Raw genomic sequence first — 13,671 nt, forward strand, 5'->3', positions numbered from 1 at the left:
AAAGGCAACCAACGGAATGGGAAAAGATATTTGCAAATGACATATCGGACAAAGGGCTAGTATCCAAAATCTATAAAGAACTCACCAAACTCCACACCCAAAAAACAAATAATCCAGTGAAGAAATGGACAGAAGACATAATAGACACTTCTCTACAGAAGACATCCAGATGGCCAACAGGCACATGAAAAGATGCTCAATGTCACCCCTTATCAGGGAAATACAAATCAAAACCACACTGAGATATCAACTCACGCCAGTCAGAGTGGCTAAAATGAACAAATCAGGAGACTATAGATGCTGGCGAGGATGTGGAGAAACAGGCACCCTCTTTCACTGTTGGTGGGAATGCAAACTGGTGCAGCCACTCTGGAAAACAGTGTGGAGGTTCTTCAAAAAATTAAAAATAGATCTACCCTATGAGCCAGGAATAGCACTGCTAGGAATTTACCCAAGGGGTACAGGAGTGCTGATGCATAGGGGCACTTATACCCCAATGTTTATAGCAGCACTTTCAACAATAGCCCAATTATGGAAAGAGCCTAAATGTCCACCAACTGATGGATGGATAAAGAAGTTGTGGTTTATATATACAATGGAATACTACTCGGCAATGAGAAAGAATGAAACATGGCCTTTTGTAGCAATGTGGATGGAACTGGAGAGTGTTATGCTAAGTGAAATAAGTCATACAGAGAAAGACAGATACCATATGGTTTCACTCTTATGTGGATCCTGAGAAACTTAAGAGAAGACCATGGGAGAGGGAAACGGTGAAAAAAAAGTTTGAGAGGGATGGAGGCAAACCATAAGAGACTCTTAAAAACTGAGACGAGGGGCGCCTGGGTGGCGCAGTCGGTTAAACGTCCGACTTCAGCCAGGTCATGATCTCGCAGTCCGTGAGTTCGAGCCCCGCGTCAGGCTCTGGGCTGTTGGCTCAGAGCCTGGAGCCTGTTTCCGATTCTGTGTCTCCCTCTCTCTCTGCCCCTCCCCCGTTCATGCTCTGTCTCTCTCTGTCCCCCCCCAAAAAAATAAATAAACATTGGGAAAAAAAAACTGAGTAGAAACTGAGGGTTGATGGGGGGATGGGAGGGAGGGGAAAGTGAGTGATGGGCATTGAGGAGGGCACCTGTTGGGATGACCACTGGGTGTTGTATGGAAACCAATTTGACAATAAATTTCATATTATAAATACATACATACATACATACATACTTAAATAAATAAATCTAAGAGCAAAAAAAAAAAACCCACAAAGTTGAGCATATCATATCATATCCCTCATGTCCTGAAAAGTGCCTTGTACTTAAGCTTTTTCTAACACCTCTCACTATACTAGATTTACCTATGAGCATTCATTAATTCACCCAACAAACTTATGTGTCATATCTAGGACAATGAGTTAGGCATGGAAGACACAACATGAACAAAACTAGTTGAGCACATAAACAGAGAATTAAACATGTAAACAGAGAGTGAAATTAGCTACCTTCCCACCTACTATAAAAATAATAGTTATTTAACATTTGTTGAGCACTTAATATATTCCTGGAACTTATCTAAGTCCTTTACATATATATGTATTAACTCATTTAACCCTTAAAAACAAATCCAGATGGTAGGTAATATTATTATCCTCATGTTATAGATAAAGCAACAGAGGCACATGAAAGTTAGGTAAGCTGGCTGAGGTCACAGAGCTAGGAAATGCAAGATAGAACTTAGATTCAAACCTGACCTTGGTCCAGAGCCCATGCGCTAGTTAAAAAAAAAATACTACTGCACCCCCACCCCTTCCCAATGCCTGTTTGATGATTGAATAAATAAAAACCTTAGAACTCTGAAACCCAATGAGAAAATCTCAAGTAGTAGAATCTCCTAGTAGAAGGTTAAACTGATCAAGACTTCATCCCTCTGAATCTCACCTAGTTCCCGGAATTCTCTCTGCTGGATCATTGCTTCTAACACACTCTTTGCTCCCAAAGTGAGTGTTTTTCCTTTAATGTGATGTCTTAAATATAAACAAAAAACACTCCATATGATTCTTCCTAGCATGAAAAAAAAAACATGCTGGCATTTTCAAAAGATGCTGACAAATTCTAAAGGTAAACAGAACAGAAATAAACAAAGCAATTGCAGAGAGCATTCAAAAACAGTTTAGATTCTGACCACATCCATGTGATTTCCAGGCTTTGTGCATTTCAGCATCTGGATTTGTAGCTGGATTCAGAGATAAAAATATGGCTGTCTTTTGGTGAGCACTTACTCTACACAAGGCAGGACAATAAAGAGAGAAAAATAAATTAAAAGCAGCCATATTGGAAGGGAAGAAGTGAAACTACCTCTACTTATAAGTGGCATGATCTTGTATATAGAAAATTTTAAGAAATCCACAAAAATACTACTATAAATAATAAATTCAGCAAGGTTGCAGGATAAAATGTCAATATGCAAAAATCAACTGCATTTCTATACACTACCAATAACACTACAAACAGGAAATTAATAAAATAATTCCATTCACAATGGCATAAAGAATACTTAGGAATTAATTTAACAAAATAAGTGAAAAAGTTGTATACTGAAACAACATAAAGTTGGAATAAATATAAAGACATCCTATGCCCATGGATCAGAAGATTTAATATTTTTAACATGGCAGTACTCCACAAATGGATATACATATTCAACGCAATTCCTGTCACAATCCAAGCAGTCTTTTATTGTAGAACTTGATGAGATGAGCCTAAACTTCATATAGAAATGCAAAGAAACCAGAATGGCCAAAACAATCTTGAAAAAAAAAAGAATAATGTGGGAGGACTCACATTTCATGATTTCTAAAATTACTCCAAAGCTGTGGTAATTAAGATTGGTACTGGCATAGGATAAATATATAGATCAGTGGAATAAAGTTGAGAATCCAGAAATAAACTCAGACCTTTATGGCCATTGATTTTCAAAAAATAGTCTTTTCAACAAATGTGCTGGGACAACTTAGATATCCACATGCAAAAGAATGAAGTTGGACTCCTACTTACACCATATGCAAAAATGAACTCAAAATGGATCAAAGACCTAAATGTGAGAGCTAAAAACATAAAACAGGAAGGGAACACAGGTGTAAACATTTGTGATCCTAGATCAGGCAATGGTGTCTTAGCTATGACTCTAAAAGCACAAGCAACAACTTGTAACTGAGATTTGTTTTTAGTAAAGGATTAAAACAACCAAAGTAAACTCCTGAAAACACTCTCTTAGATGTAATTCCTTAATTGGTCATGTTTTGCTTCTCTAACACCCATATGTTACATATGTGGGTTACCACTTGTCTCCCCTCCAGCCTTCACACAAGGATCTGTTTTAATAATTTTAATGATAATAATGACAAATATAATAATACTAACATTTAAACAGCACTTACTGTTTACTAGGCACCTTTACCTATATTAACTCTGCAAATCGTCCTACAAAGCTTCTATTTTACAGATGAGGAAACAGCAGCACAGATAGATTAAACAACTTTCCCAGGGTTATCAAACCATATAGAGTGTGGAGCCCACATTCCAACACATGAAGTCTTGCTCTAGTGTCAATCCTCTTACTCTTAATCTGGGCAAGCCTCCTTAACTCCTCAGATGGAGGGGTTCTTATAAACCATGTGGTTTAGGACTAGACTAAGGCCAAAGTAGGGTTCTTACTCCTACTCCCTCTGCTCCAGGTTTTACTTTTTAAATAATATTTTATTTCATTTTTTAAAGTAATCTCTCTGTCCAACGTGGGGTTTGAACTCATGACCCCGAGATCAAAAGTTGTATGCTCTACAGACTGAGCCAGCAAGGCACCCCTGTCCCAGGTTTTAAATCTTAGAAACTGTATCTTAAGGCACCACAGACAACAGAGGGGATAATTTTCCTATATAAATTTGTGCAAATCACTTTGGCCCTGGGGGTGAGAGGAAGAAAAAAAAAGATTAGAGTAGAACGATGGAAAGAATATCTTCTTCCCAACTCAATAAGCAAAGACAAGAAAAACAAAAGACCACCAAGCCAAGGGAAGAAGAATTCAGATTGGTGAGCAGAGGATTCCCTTAGTGAGGCTTGACTACAGCCAAAGAGTATGTGTTTTTATTCATCCTATTTCTTGTTTTTCAGCCACATCCACAGTCTGCATTACCTGGGGTCAGCTCCACTGAGACAGCCAGGCTTCTTGGACAACCCTGGACCCTGGACAACCCTGGACACTGGACCCAGTGTCCCATTGTGATGCTGGACAGCAAGGCCCATAAAAGGCAGCCATAGTAATGAGCTCTGCTTTTCTTTCCTTCTTATTTTAATGAAATGTTACATTTATCAGAAAATGTTTACATATAATCAAGGCATTTTGTGTCCAGCACATCACGTTTTTTGTTGTCAGAACACTAATGTAAAGAGTTCAGTGGGAGCTGCCTCACTGTTCTCAGAGTTGCCATTCAGGGAAAGACAAGTGGTACAAGAAAGCAGTGAGAAAGATACAAATGCAGAAACAGCTGGGTGGGCGTTTCTCCTTTCTTGCATCGAGGCAATGCATGAGAAAAAAACTTGTGATAAGTAGACAATACACACACCCCTAAAACTTGTTATAATCCAGGTACAAGGATGCTTACATATGTTCATCATTTAGAATTTCAATAAATATGTATCAAGTGTCTACTATGTGCTAGGTACTGTTCTAGGCACTGGGGATGCAGCAATGAACAAAACAGACATAAAGTTTTGCCCTCATGAAGCACACTACTTCCTCCTGTTTTTCTTCTTCCCCCTTTCATTCCTTTTTCTCCTTCATCTAGTGGAGTGCATAAAGCTGTGAATTAAGAGACTTGAGTTCTGGTACCTAGTTCTGCCACTATGTGACGATGTGTGATCTTCACTAGCATCTCCAGGCTCAGGTGCTCTCTCTACAGTTCGTGAAGATGAAAACATCAATTACAGAGCTATGGTGAACCGACAAATCAATCTAATATAGATTCTGTTTTCCAGGAGTTCACAGACCATCGGGAAGGCCAGATACGTGCCCAGATAACTATAATGCAAAACTGAAGATTGAAGGTGACAGAAAAGAGAAACAGAGAAAGATGATGAAGAGGAGAACAGAAGATCTAGAAGGTTTCCAAGGAAGTGTTGCTGGCTTTGCGTCTTGATCATTGGATAAGATTCAGGTATGTGTGAATTGACAGAAGTACTTTTCAAGGTACAGTGTACAGAGGGAATAAGATCCAGTAGCAGAAGAGACTCCCCATGGGGGAGCAGAGAGTAGTCCAGTGGCTGGAACACCATGAAAGAGCCAAATACCATATTCACATGAATTTTTACAATGAAACAAGAGGCTGAGATGTTTTGTATTTGGCCCATAACCATGAAGTCAATTGGCACTGTATTCAACACATATAACCGATATCTTTGTGTGTTCACTGATTACACAATTCCAGTATATTACTAGGGCTTCTATTCTAACTTACAGATAGACTGAGTTACCCAGTAAAACCTATTTGTATGTGTAACATATTGACACATATGGAGGCTTTAAAAGTGAACCAGATTCTGCCAGATTAAAAGAATAAAACTCCTTTACATGTCACTGGAAACAATATTGTTTGTGATTTCCTCTGACCCCATACAATGAGAGAAGAGCAAATGTCCCTTACCCTTTGTTTACTAAGTACTGTTACCAAGGGAGATTAAAGAGCTAACAGTCTTAACAGTTTCAACACTAATTCCATCAAAGGTTCTTACATAAACACGTCAAAGTATTCTCAGACAAACCTTCATATAACCATAGTAAAGTCGACATGATTTTTAATAAATAACTGAAGATAACTGACTGAAAATGATTCATGGGATTTCCTCAAAGGATTGTTATCATAGGCAACCATAATATTACATTTTGTTATTCATTGACTAGTTTACTAATCAATGTACTAATATTACTACTTTTTTTCTTAGGGAAAAAACACCCACACACTTTGTTAATTTTAGTCAAAATTTTCAGTTAAATAAATAGTTCAAGATCATATTTTAAAAGAGGTGCAGGGGCATCTGGGTGGATCAGTTAGTTAAGCGTCTGACTCTTGATCTCATCTTAGGTCTTGATCTCAGGGTTGTGAGTTCAAGCCCCATATTGGGCTCTGCATTGTGTGTGAAGCTCACATACATACATACATACATACATACATACATACATACATAAAAAGGAGATGCACATTATATGCAGAAGTTTCATTTAGCATACTGGATACCTTCTTTTCCCATGCTTCCTTCTCCTGTACACTTCTGTCCACTCTGGGTCTCAGGGACTAAAGAGCCCAGCAGAAGCAGCAAAGCTAATTGCTTTGCTACTAGCCTGATTTCCCTCTACCAACTACCTTCTTTGCTCCTTTTACTCCATTCCTTTGGTTTTAACCAAACGTTCTTCCTCTAATTGGATTACTATTGCTTTGCGATAAACCAATCCAAAACAGTGGCATTAAATCAGAATTCTCTGATTCTGTGTTTCAGGAGCTCAGACAGAGTATAGCAGGATAGTTTGTTGCTGCTCCATGATGTCTGGGGCCTCAGCTAGGAGACTCAATGGCTTGGAGATTTAATGATCTAGAGGTGTCTTTATTGACAGGTCTCCTGGTTAATATTGGTTAGTAGGTAGAACCTCCGCTGGAACTGCTGATTGGAGGACTCATAGGTGACCTAAACATGGGCCTGGGCTTTCTCAAAGTATGGCAGGGTAGTCAGACTTCTCACAAGGCAGCTCAAGACTCTACAGGACAATCCCTTTGAAAAAAAATTTAACATTTATTCATTTTTGAGGGACAGAGAGACACAGAGTGTTAGTGGGGGAGGGGCAGAGAGAGGGGGGACACAGAATCAGAAGCAGACTCCAGGCCCTGAGCTGTCAGCACAGAGCCCTACGCAGGGCTCAAACTCACAAAATGTGAGATCATGACCTGAGCCCCAGTCAGATGCCCAACCGACTGAGTCACCCAGGCACCCCAAGTCAATGCCCTTGAAAGTAAGGCAGAAGCTGCACTGCCTCCCATGGCCTAGCCTCAGAGGTCATAGGTCTCATTTTTCCTGATTCTATTGGTCAGTCCAATCAAAGTCTGCTCAGATTCAAAGAAGAAGGGACATCAACCCTACTTCTCAATGGAAGGGTGGCAAGATCACATTATAGAAGAATGTGGGTTGGGAGATACTGTTGTGGCCATATTTGAAAAATACAATCTGCTACATTCTCCCATATACTTATCTTGCTTAAGTATACTCTGATCTGATTTTTTGTTTAAGGAAAAACAACCTCAGGAGACTATTAGTTTCACTGAGGCTTTTAAGTTCTATTAGAGGGTACGCAGATGCTTTCAGCCACATCTACATCCACTCTCCAATCTTTCCTGTTGAACACATCTAACCATTTTTCTGCTATATATGGCTCCTGGCAGAAAGGGAGTTTGGTTCCTTACAGTCTGCTGGACCCAACACTGATCACTCTAAGAAAAGCAGACACTGATGTATGGCAGCTAGCCTAGCCCTCACAGCTAGGCTTTGATGTTCTTAGTGTAAAACAATTTCACGGGCCATTAATATCAGACAAGGCCACTCTATCACCACTGTGACTGAGACAAAAGCAAGACCACTGCATAATCATGTCTGAAAAGAGACAGAACGTGAACTTTGACCAAACCACAAAATGGCCAAATATTCTTCTATCCTGGCTAATGGCAACCACTGCTACTTTAGCAATTAGCCTTCTTCAAGTCTATCCTCCTTCTAGATAAGATTCACTAAGATACCCAGTTATAGCATTATCTCTATATTCTGCTACTTCCTAACAATCCAATCCAGAGAAAACACTCACTTCTTTAAATCCTCCCCCAAATCACCTAACACAAGTCCAAAACCTATAATCAATTTTTCCTAACATCCTCTGAGACACCCCACAAGTTCTCCACAATGTGCACTCTTCCTTAATGCACTGAGTAATCAACCCAACTTGTTAAACCACAGGTATGTTCCTGGTGGTCTTTAGCTACAGGGCACTGACAACTCCTCTAAAGATCTTGAAATTAGGGAATATATTTCTGGCAAGGTCACTTCTGGTCGGCTGAACTCCAGCTTTCAGTCAGACTTGGATTTGGTTCTTTTACCATTTAGTTTTGGAAGACAATTATTTGCATTCCTTAGACCTCCAAAAGCTATTAAAATGACCCTAGAGTTAAAAATTATATTTATATTATATTAAATCCTCCAGGTTTTCTCATTACCTTATTAAGTGAAGAAAAGTTATCATGATAACATGCTCTGTCCCCATGATGGTCACAGGACCTAAGGACAACCTAGCTGCAGGCATATAGATGCTTAAGCCTCTGCTTCTGCTGTGGGAAAAGCTAAGTAGACATGCACTTGCCAACTGACTTTTCAGTTTCAGATACCAGATTCTAGAATGTATTTCTGCTAGCGAGTTCTTCATTATTCTCTAATTTATTTACAATTCTCACTCACTTGATGTAGGGACTCTCATCCTTGGAAAGGCAGTTCCAAATGACTGCCATAGCCTTGTGGTTAAGTGCCTGATCTGAAACCCCACTATAACTCAGGTTAGAGACACTTACTCATTTAAAGTTGTTTAGAGAATCAGCTGCAGCAAGCAAGGAGTATGAATTGGAAACAATCCTGTCTGAATTTGAATTGTGGAGAAATAATTTGTTTGTTACATGGCCCCAGATTCTTTTCCATCTGTCTGCTCTCAGAGTCTATGAGATATTGAGTGTTCAAGCAACAAAATTCAATCATTCCTACCTACAAATCACTTAGGATATAGCAATGTATAGCCCAACCTAACATAGATTTGTTTTATTTCTTTTTTTTCCCTCACATTTCATAGAAAATTATACTCTGTAAGACTAGGTGCAGATTAGGTAGAGATGAAAACTGGTGTGGAGAGGAGGAATCAGTGCACAAATATAAGTGAGAGGCTCACCGACCATCAGCAAAATGTGATTAATATTCAAGTTGTATGTATGAGTGTTGAGGGGGTTCAGGACATGCTATCCCAAAATATGGTACCTTAGCATATTGAATGCTTTAAGCTAAAGCATTTTGAAAAAATGGCAGAAGCAGAAAGCTCACTTTGATCCCCCCTGCCCTGCCATCCTCTGAAACAAGTCACCCTCATGTGAGAGACGGCCTCCCTATAGCATGAAGAAAGGAGTATCTTTATATTCAAAGACAAAGGGATGCTGAGAAGAATCCTAAGAAACAGGCCTTTGCTAAGTGTCCTCCAGTTTATTACACTTGCTTCATACTCATTATCATATTCCTCCATGACTGTCCACTCTTCATCAAACCTAGCATAAAATACTAAGGTCTGTTTCTTAGGGTCTTTATTTCCTTACAAGGCTCCTGTGTCATGTAAGACTTATATTACATTTGTACACTTCTCTCCTATTAGTCTGTTTATATTACATTTGTACACTTCTCTCCTGTTAGTCTGTTTTTTTTTCAGTTTAATTTTCAGACTCAATCAGGAATCCTAAAAGGATTAAGGAAAACTGCACCCCCCCATAGTGTCCTGCTGACTCCCTTGGGATGTGAATATAACAGATCAGTAGATTTCTGAAACATCCAGAGGACTGGTCATCCTAGCAGCTTGATACTTCCTACAAAGGCTCATAATAGACTCAGTCCAGTTTGGACTTTTTTTGTGTGTTTTATGTGTGCATGTTTGGTTATGGAGTTTTGTTTTAAAACTTTCCGGGAGAGAGATTTGGAGTTCAACACTGACAGGGGTCTAGAATGATTACTAACATTCCTAAAAATGTATCTTGGCCTTTTTTGGGCTCACAATAGGGATTTGGAAAGTAGATAGAAATATGGACCATCACCCTCCAAGAGACTGTTTAGGACATTCTCTAAAGGAAGGTTTCAAATTAAGTTCTGGCACAGTAAGATTCCTGGTTCTATCTGTGCTCTACAGTGAATAAACTGTTTCTTCTGAGAATGGTGGGGGTTTCACTGAGGATGAAAAAGCCCTACTCATCACACATCAATTCTAGCTCCTTATACTCATCTCTGTTGATTAGATTGTCACAATTTTTTTTTTACTTTAAAAATCAAACATAATTTATTACAAGAAATTAGGAACATCTCATTTTTTTGTGGTGATGACACACGTTGGGTTGTGAGTTCCATTGTAAATACCTAGCTACTTGATTATAACTGAGCAAGGAATCTGAGAAGAAAATAGCTACTTTGTTTTTTAAACAATTTATGGTACAAGGAAATCTGATATTTATTTGTGAAGAAAAAAACTGATGCAAACCTTGCTTTCTTCAGGAAGACTCATCTTTGTTCCTCCACTCAAAATATACAAACAACAAAAACAAATCCATTTTATTTCATATCTCCTGTGAGTTAATTCAGATATATCTAACCTTTAGGAGGATATCTGGTCTTCCCTAGAGATGTCCTTTAGAGTTTAATGTCAGTTCTGTTTAGACCAGTAGTTCTCTGTGAGAACTCAGTACCAGTAGTATCTCTGGGAATTTGTTAGAAATATAAATTGGGGGGCTGACCCAAGACCCACTCAATCATCAACTCTGTGGGTAGGACCCAGCAATCTGTGTTTTAACAAGTTCTCCAGCTGATTCTGATGCACAGCAAAGTTTGGGAACCACTTAGATTGTCTGCTACACTGTTGTTTCTCTGGTAAATAAAGCAGCAGGTTTAATGATTCAGATGTCTTAAAACGTTGCTTAGGATTTCAGGTGGATGCACAATTCGTGATGTGAGCTGAATTTCCTGGAAAACTAAATAACTGGCACATAAGTGTTTCAAATGCTTAGGGCAGAGTGGCCTTGAGTCCTGCATTGTAGTTCTACTCAGAGCTTGCAGGCTCCACGTGCAAAGGGAGGCCTTGCTCTCAGATAAGACTGATTCTCCAGCAGGGGCCCTGAAAGTGCCATTGTGATGGGACAACTGCTCTCAGCAAGAATGAACTAGTTTGGGCCTTAAGTGCTACTCAGTTCTCCAGGTAGCTGCTCCTGAACTAAACAGGCATGTAACATGCTTGCAAAAATTTTATAGTTTCGCCCTACTTATTTTATCTTCGAAGTATATGTCAAATCACCAAATCAAAGAGCGTCCTAGATCGCACATCAGGTGAGACTGGTGGCCCCCAGTACGTTTTCAAAACACTTTCTCTGTCTTCTTGTATTGTACTTGATTGTCTTCAAATGCATATAGTAACTGACAGGCTTTAAATATCGAGGATAATAACTAACTCCTTTCCTCACCCAGAGCCTCTAGTCCAGTACCCAGCACAGACTGGGCACTTGGTAATTTGTTAAAGGGAATCAATCAACCCATCAGAAGTAGAATCTGAAACCAGGGACCCATCAAAATCATTTCAATAAAATCATCCCGTATAGGTATGATTCATAGATGCTGGTGCCCAGCTTTTACCCTCCATTCATCTGTTCACCGTCTCCCCCATCTCCAAATAACCAGAAAATTTACACGTCTCAAATACAACAGCTGCAGGACATATTTCAAGCCACTCTCCGACACCGACGCAATTCTCGCCGCTGGTCCGTCAGTCTGTCAGTTCCCTCTAATCCTCATCCCGTCTCACTTCCGTTCCCCTCTCCCTTCGCGGTTGGAGGCAGGATGTGTCTATGCTTTCAGCCCTAAAGAAGTGCTGTAAACATCCGCCTCATCTGCTCTCTGGCTGGCGGCCAAAGACCCCTGCCTTGCGGCCTCGGAAGCAGCTCGGGCGTCATTGACCATACTCCACCCCGCCGTAGCCCTCAATAAGAGTTGGTCATAATAGACAATCGAACCGCATATTTCCCGGGCGCTCGTGGGGCGACGTAAAACGGGGTTCCCACAATCCTCTTCGCCTTCTCCCCACCCCCCATCCATTACCCCCGCCCCGCGCAAAAAAAAAAAAAAAAAGCATTAACCCCTTCGCGTCTAAATTCATTGTCTCATAGACCCTACCCTTGCGCAGATTGCTTTGTTGGGAGATCCAGGTCATTTATCTGGTAAACGAAATAAAAGACCATGCTTGTCCTCTTAGTCACAGTCATGTGACGAAGTTTTCTCAGTTTGCTTGTAAATTGACTTGTAAATTTACCAATCATTTTTAAATAGGAGCTTAACTTACTTGTTCATAACCTGAACGTTTCATAACGATGCTTTAAGCTTCTTTCTGGACCAACCCAAACTCTAACTTTGTAGTTTATGACTGTTCATCTTGAACCTGTGCCCTTTCTATCTATCCTACGTTCCCAATCTCCTTTTGGTTCTTGTCTGATTATTTAACCGCCTACCTCAATGATTAAGAGCAGGTACTTTCTAGACCTGACTTTCTGGGTTTGGATCTCCACTCTACCACTTTACAAACGTGGAATCGTGGGCAAGTGATATAAGCACGTTTTCTTTGGCTTTTTAATCTGTAGAATGGGTATAATAGTAGTACCTACCTCTAAAGTTGTAGTGAGAATTTTAACAGTTCTAGGTGTGTGAGCAGCACCTAGAACATTGCCTGAAAGAGTTAAGCAGCATACTGAAATAGAAATTTTAATTATCAACTTTGAGGGTGATGTCTTCTCAGCTAATGCCTTCTAGCTAATAAATAAATGATAATAATTGTTAACATTTTAGCATCTATGGACCAGGTACAATGTTAATTGCTTTGAACCCATTGTTTTTTGTTTGTTTGTTTTATCCTCACAATTATTGTGGTAGTTAAAAGTATTATCCTTCCCTTTCCTCCTCTTTGTTTTTCTAAAGCAGCTAAGAAAATTCAGGTCAGTAAGATATCAGATAACTCTGTAATTTTCTCATAGTTACAGAGTCAGTAACAAATACAGCCAATACTTAACCTAAAATGAATTCAAATATGTCTTGGTCTTTCTCAAATATCACTGGGAAAATGGCAATAAATTATTTTTGTGTGTTTCCCACCTCCCAAGAGTTGCCTCAATACTGTGCAGGTCAGGAAGGCTAGGTTTTCTTCAGAGGCAGAAGGGCAGCAGGCAATAAAGCAAGAGTCTCTCTCTTGAAGGCTGGCAGCAAAGGGGATGACCAAAATAGCAATAGTCATAACCAGCGCACTTATTGTGCCCCAGTGTGCTACACAGTCCACATTACTGCCTAAGGCCACCAGAGATAAAAATGCAGGATCCCTAACTCACCTGACCTGTAAAGCTTGGATATTATCAAAGATTTTGTTTTAGGACAGCATCAAGAGGCTCTGTAATATACTATTCTGACTCCAGCCAAATCAGTAGTAATTTTCATATTTGCCGTTCGTAGAATTAGGTGTTTCTACCTCAGCCCAAGAGCCGAGGGAAATCTCCTTTTACCCCAGATGAAAACTAAAAAGGTAATTTCCTCCTTTCTTTCAGAGCCTACAGTACCCACAGTCTTGTTCTTGCTCTACACCCATCCACTCCCACTTCCCAGCTTATCCTCAGGCAGTTTATAATGTGTTTTTTTCCCCCAGAAGGACTGGTGATGGTTTAAAAAGGCAGGGGAAGGAGAAGGTAAATCCCAAGTTTGCTGAAGGTAAATCAAGTACTGCTTTATACCCACCCCCTATTACTTCTGCAGATCCCCGACCTTCCTCACTCCCTCTTGG

Source organism: Lynx rufus, unplaced genomic scaffold (assembly GCF_022079265.1).
Source record: "Lynx rufus isolate CCGP_SWC_20201006 ecotype Redwood Valley unplaced genomic scaffold, mLynRuf1.p SCAF_19, whole genome shotgun sequence".
In the NCBI taxonomy this organism is placed as follows: Eukaryota; Metazoa; Chordata; class Mammalia; order Carnivora; family Felidae; genus Lynx; species Lynx rufus.